The following is a 7078-nucleotide window of genomic DNA, read 5'->3' as shown; positions in this document are numbered from 1 at the left end:
TTTTTTTTTTTTTTGAGACAGAGTCTCACTTTGTCATTGAGGCTGGAGTGCAGTGGCATGATCTCGGCTCCCTGCCACCTCGGCCTCCCGGGTTCAAGTGGTTTTCCTGCTTCAGCCTCCTGGGTAGCTGGGATTACAGGCATATGCCAGCACGCCTGGGTAGTTTTTATATTTTTAGTACAGACAGAGTTTCACCACGTTGGCCAAGCTGGTCTTGAACTCCTGACCTCAGGTGATCCACCCACCTCGGCTTCCCAAAGTGTTGGGATTACAGGCATGAGCCACTGTGCCCGGCCACATCCTAACTTTTGATAACATGCCACAATCTTTCTTTCCTGTTCTCTCAAAGAGGTTAAATACTATTTTCTTTTTTTTTTTTTTTTTGAGGCGGAGTCTCGCTCTGTCGCCCAGGCTGGAGTGCAGTGGCTGGATCTCAGCTCACTGCAAGCTCCGCCTCCCGGGTTTACGCCATTCTCCTGCCTCAGCCTCCCAAGCAGCTGGGACTACAAGCGCTCGCCGCCACGCCCGGCTAATTTTTTTGCATTTTAGTAGAGACAGGGTTTCACCGTGTTAGCCGGGATGGTCTCGATCTCCTGACCTTGTGATCCGCCCGTCTCGGCCTCCCAAAGTGCTGGGATTACAGGCTTGAGCCACCGCGCCCGGCCTAAATACTATTTTCATAATGAGTTATAATTGAGAAGTTTTCTCATGTCAAATATAAAAACAAAATTGTATAGTTCATCGACTCACTTACGTTTTACCAGCTGTTTTTATTACAAATTATTGTTTAGTCAACACTTTAAAGTGTGTCCTAAATTTTCCTAAGTTTTATTAATAGATGATGATATTGATGATGAAATGTTTGATGATCACCATTTAAAGGATTATTTTGAACTGGCAATTCCAGGAGGAATGGAATTAAACATATGAAGATCTAGAAGGACTGGAGCCTCCAGAAAAAGATTGGACATTACCTGCAAGTGCTCCTAGTCAGGAATGTTCCAGTCTTTGTGGCTTTTCCGAAATTTGACATTAGAAAATCACTATTGTTCTCATTGGATGTTCACATGAAATTTAAGCCTCTGGTTTTCTTTGGACTCCATTTTTTCCAGGTATGAATTGATGAGGAATGCCTGCCTTTTCTTCCTTCTTCCTACCTCTCCCTCAACCTACAGAAAATTCAAAGGCTAACACAATGGAGATTTACAGATCCTTCACCCAGCTGCTAGTGTTTGCCACCTTTGCATTTTTTCTGTCTTCATACTTTCTTCCCTGAATCACTTGAAAGTAAATTGCAGAGAACATGACATTTTGCCACAACACTTCAGCATCTATCTCTTGTGAATCAGGACATCTTTCTCCATAATCACAATTCTATTATCTAACTTTGATATAATAATTTAAATTAATGTACCATCTACATTGAAATTTACGTGATTATCTCCCAAATGTCCTTTATTTTTATTGTTTTAGAGCCACAGTTTAATGAGAGATTAACCTCACCTTTGGTTGTCATATTTCTGTGTTCTCTTTTAATTTGGAGTCATTCTTTCACGACGTGAAACATTTTGTAAAATCTAGGCTCTTTGGTTTTCAGAGTGACTCACAGTCTAGATACATCTGATTGCTCCCCCGCCTTGACTAGATTGGATTAAACCTTTTTGCCAGAATACAGATTAAACAGTTTCCTCATGAGTGGATTCAGATTAAACATGGGCAGCGTGGTGTACTTCTCATTGCCTCACACCAGGAGACGTTTGAGTCTGTCTGTCCCGTGATTTGTGATGCTGTATTTGGTAATTTTGGCTAAGGTGGAGTTGGCTAGACATCTCTTTGTGAAGGTAGCCTTTCCCCTTTGTTATCAGTCAGTCATCTGGGATGAGACATCAAAGCCCTGTGAACATCCTGTTCCCTGACAACCCTTCAGAGCTGGGTTCAGTGCCACTGCTGAAGCCTCTGGGAAACATTGATTACACTCACGTGACGGTGGGAATTTCTCAAATTCCTTCTACATTGACTGCCTGCGTTATTCAGTGAAGCAGACATTGCCTGTTCCCTACAGTTTCCCCTTCAAAATGTTCAATTTTAATTTAAAAGATTAATACAGTCGGGCCGGGCGTGGGTGGGCTCAAGGCCTGTAATCCCAAGCACTTTGGGAGCCGAGAAGGCTGGATCACGAGCTCAGGGAGGATCGAGACCATCCTGGCATTAGCCAGTAGAAATAACCCGTCTCTACTAAAAATACAAAAAACTAGCGGGCGAGTCCCATCTCTCTCTTTGGTGGCGTCCTGCCTCGAGGGCGCCTGTAGTCCCAGTTACCGTCTCGAGGCGGTTAGAATGGCGCAAACCCGGGAGGCGGAGCTTGCGTGAGCTGAGATCCGGCCACTGCCACTCAGTCCAGGCGATCAGAGCGAGACGTCCGCTCAAAAAGAAAAAAAAAAAAAAAGGATTAATATAGTCAAATAATTCTTTCAACAGGCAAATGAAAACCCGCAGTTTAAACCTCTAAGTTTAATCAGAACCTAGAGCTCCTGGATTCCGTGGTCCACACTCTTCTGAAAACAACTCACAAAGAGGCATGAGGAAGCAGTTCTCCCTTATAAGGGGCCAGTTTGTCTCCCTGGGACTAGTAAGTACTGAAACAGTCTTTTGTTCTTAAAGTCTACACACGTAGCAAAGCCTTTTACAAAGTTTGTTGGAGTGTCAGTGCTATATGATTGTTCAATCATAAATCTGGTAAGATGTGCAGGAAAGCCTTAACAAGTTGTTACTTCCAGAGGCAGAAGTGGCAGGCCGCAGAGAAAGATAAGCCCAGATTCAGTGTGCATTCTTCTGTGCCTTCTGGAAAGTGTCGCTCTAGTGTGTTATTCCAAAAAAACGGAAAACTCCCAGATGCTGATAAAACTCCCAATGGAGAAAAACAATGACTGCTTCATTCTTGCTATATGGCTTCACGTGGGGACAGAGATTCAGGAGGACCAGAAAAGGAACTTATTGGCTGCTGGCTTGTTGATGTCCTGTCCCACACCCTGGGACTGCAGAGAAGTCTTAGGGAATGGGATGCAATCCACAGAGTTTGTTCTTTCCTCGTGATGCCCACATCAGCTGGAGGGATGGGCGGGGCAGGGGTGCTCACCCCAGAGTGACAGGTCAGGGAGAAAATGCAGGATTTGAAGCGAGTAGCCCAGAGTCACAGCACTCAGGATTCGTGTGAGATGGATCTGGAGAAGCAATTGTGGAATGGTTTTCTGGGGGACAGTAGGTCCCTGAAGCTGAGATCTCTAAAGATCATGGGCCGTGAGCCGCTGACCATGCGACTGCGTTGCTCCTCTCAACCCTCCTGCCCCAAATTCTGCAGGAAGGTGGATGCCTGGGAGTGGCTGAAGGTCAGAGAAGAGTCGAGTATCATTCAAACTAAGACTACCGGCCCTGGCCTTGCTTTGTTGGTGAGCATGTGATCAGTGACAACCCAAGGACCAGGGTCTGCGCTGCCCGCCAAGCTGGCTCAGACTCGAGGAGTTCCGAGCCAACTGCACTAACGCTGTGCAGAAAAAAACTTTCCCTTCAACTGAGCAACCCTGCATGAGCAGTTAACAGGAAGTTAACTGAAAACGTGGCCAGCTGGGCTGTGCATCAGTGTTTGATGCGATTAAGGTCTATGAACAATGCCACCATTGGCTGACGGCTGACCTGAGCATGCAACGTGAGAGTGGGCAGTGCTCGATGAAGGGCACTGAATGGCCAAAGTCCACCCTGTGAGCAGGGGCCATCAGGTTGAATGAGAGACAGGAAGTTGTAGCCCCAGGCCAGGTAGCAGGTCGGGTAGGAGGAGGACTGTGAGCAGGAAAGCGAGTCGCGCCCGCCTGCTCGCAGGAGAAACCCACGATTAGACAAAAGCGCAAGAGCACAAAACCATTGACCAGCTGAGACCAATGTCCGCTGTTCTAGACCTTGAAGGCAAACGTGTTGGGGTGGGAGCGAGGCGAGAGAGAGAACCTGGGGGAGAGGTGATGGAGAGATAGAAGGTTGAAGTGGAGGGGAGCGAGGTTTGTGCCACTGACACTGCGAGCTGGGCGGACAGAGGAGACCCCGCGCGGCGAGAGGACAGGAGGCGAACAAACAGAAAAAAAAAAAAAAGAAAGAAAAGGAGAGTTATATCCAGCGCAAGTATTAAAGATGCAACGTTTTCAGGAAAAAAGACACAGAAGTCGATGATGTGAGGACTGAGTAGAGGGAGGGGGTGAACGGTGAGAGAGGGAGGACGCGGAGGAAAAGTGTCGAAGGTGCTGAGGCAGTCAGTCTGAGAAGTCTTTAAAATAGAAATAGATTTCAGGAATGTGAAAAATTGTGTACTCGTTGTATCTCACTGAGAAAGAGAGAGCGTTCAGATCGAGAGAGGTTACTTTCAGACCAAACATGTAGTTTGATATTAGCGTACTCTGGGTGATGTTGTAATACTGTACTAATTGGCTTAATAGACCGTCTATAACTAATCGCCGTGCCGGTGATGTGGGATTAGGAAATGTATGAGGGTTATATAACATGTTTCATAAGCGCTTTTATGCACTTATAACGGTTGTTCTATTTTGATAACTGTTTACAGATTCATTGTTGTATTGTATGCTTTTTTGAATTTTTCTTTAAAACAAACAATTCCCAAAACCTTTAAACGAGGCAACATTGTTTCAAATCATGAAATAACTCATTACTGTTTGTAGCAGTCTCTGCATTCAGCTCTAATATTTGGTTTCAGGTTTGGATGTCTCTATTCAGAAGACTGGCCTGTAATCCCCCTCTCGTGGGCTGTCTCACACCACACTTGGTATCAAGATTCTCCGGATCTGGTGAAGGCAGTGTTGCTGTGTTCCTTCCGGATCTATTCTAGCAAAAAGCCTGCATAAACTTGGCATGGGAAATGGGACATTTTTCTAAATAGAGGAAAATGTTTAAGGCAAAAATCTTGATAGAAAAATCAAGAATACAAACTGAGTCGTAAAACTCTAAAATTTGTACATCTATAGACAAGCTGGAGTTGGGGAAATAAAAAAAAATCAGGGAGACATTTGAAGTCCAAGCGGCTGATCTGAAGAAACTGCAGTGAGAAGAGGGAAATGAGCACACCTTGAGAAGAGCAGCGAAGGTCACCTCCCGTCTTCACCACTGGTCTCCGGGCTCTGCAGTGTCAAACGGCAGTTCACAGAATGGCAGCTGGGACGGAGGCAGGACCTTCATCATGGGATGGCAGCGAGTGCACTCAGGGTGCTACGGCCGTAGACAAGGGCTCCATCTTCAGACAACCTCTGTGACAGGTCACCGTAGAATGTTCAAACAAACACATGCCACTCTTATGGGGTCCAGCTGCTTCTATCTAGACCAACGTCTTTTGGTTGCAAATTCTACATTCTTTTTAAAAGCCAGCATTTCTCAGGAGGAAAATGCTCGCTGCCATGCAGTCTGTCCCTGAAGCTGTCACCTACAGATGCCATCTTGAATCAGGGCTTAGTTGGTAATGGACTCTTACATTTGCTCACCAAGAAATTCTGCAATTCATCTATAATTTCCATGGTGAGATTTGCATATCATAATGCAAATAAAATGGAAATAAACCAAGAGAAATAAAATTCTCCTCTCAAACAAAGAAAGAAGACTTTACCTGGCAAAGAGCTAGGGTCATTTCTGGAAGTATCTCACTAGCCATCGTCGCTAGGAAACATAGAGTCACTGTCAGCCGTGGGAGCTGCTGAAGGATCTCTGGCAGTCTTGGGTGCTGAAGAACAGGGCTGGTGTGTGTGGAGGAGGTGGGTGAGAGCACGAGCCAAGCTGCTGCTGGGCCACCCTCCCTGGTGGTGAAGGAGGCAGAGGAGACCATCAGGAGAGCCCTGGGAGACACAGCCTCGAGTCTCTGGCTAAGCCACCCTCATCACTGTGAAGTAGGCAGTGTTCACACAGGCAGCACACAAATGCAGGACATCACTCCAGGACAGGGTCTCCTCACAGAAAGAGGCCTGGTAAATATCCTCTTTTTTGTAAAAATGTTACTACGTCATTTGCCCTTCCTAAAAATACCTATGCTCCTACTGCAGTTATTTTAATGGACTTTAAAATACGGTGAGCTACACACAATATTTACTATTTTAATCCTTAATTTCACGATCCAGGAGCAGACGGGACCACAACAGCAGACAGAGAGGGGAGCCCAGGCACTTCCCCCTGACCCTGAACCAGAATCCACACAGGAACCTGGAAATGTGTGGGACTCAGCAGATTGAGGAGGGCGAGCAGGAAGCCTTTTCACACTCGCGGTCTATCTCAGCGCACGGCTGTGTGCATCAGAACATCACTGGGGCCCCAAGATGGGCTGCCCGGGGCTGAGCTCTGGGATGAGAAGAACAAGGAGGACTTGACCTCTGCTCTCACAGTGACCAGCCATGGCCAGAATCCTTCCATCCATGGATGGCAGGTCACAGACTTTGGGACTGATGATTCCAAGTCCATCTCAGAAAAACAAGCAAAGTGATGTCTTATGGGTCACAAGGGAGATTTGCAAGGAACACCTGGCCTCTGGGGCAGCCCCTCCCTTTGCTTAGCTCATCCCGCACTGGAACTGGCTCCCCTCCCACCTCTGCTGCAACTAGTGTGAAGCAGCTGCCCTGGCCAGGAGCTGTGAGGCTCCCTCCAGTTAAATAGGATTCTGGGATAGATCAACCTCGGCCAACACACGCCAGTCCCATGCACACAACTCCACCCCACATACAGAGAATGCAGTTCCTCTCAGGGACTGCAGAATGTGCCTGTCTCTCCTTATCTGGAGCAACCACTTCTCCACCACAGCCTGGGTCCTCAGTTACAACAGGAAGCTCAACTCCGGCTGCCTGTCTGCAGGAGAGCCAGCGAGACAGTGGCACATTCCTCATCATCTGGATTCTTCATTCACACGGGAGGGATTCCCTCATACATACCACTCTTCTGCTCTCTCCAGGCCTCCTGTAATCACAGAAAACATATTGCTGTGAGCGCCAGACCATGCTGTGTGCTGCGTGCACAGGCCTTTTCTTCACTTGGTGACATTAGAAAACTA

The sequence above is a fragment of the Rhinopithecus bieti genome, unplaced genomic scaffold, assembly GCF_001698545.2.
Source record: "Rhinopithecus bieti isolate Rb0 unplaced genomic scaffold, ASM169854v2 scaffold_26546, whole genome shotgun sequence".
In the NCBI taxonomy this organism is placed as follows: domain Eukaryota; kingdom Metazoa; phylum Chordata; class Mammalia; order Primates; family Cercopithecidae; genus Rhinopithecus; species Rhinopithecus bieti.
The sequence above is the reverse complement of the archived record's forward strand: the minus strand, read 5'-3'. Positions refer to the sequence as shown.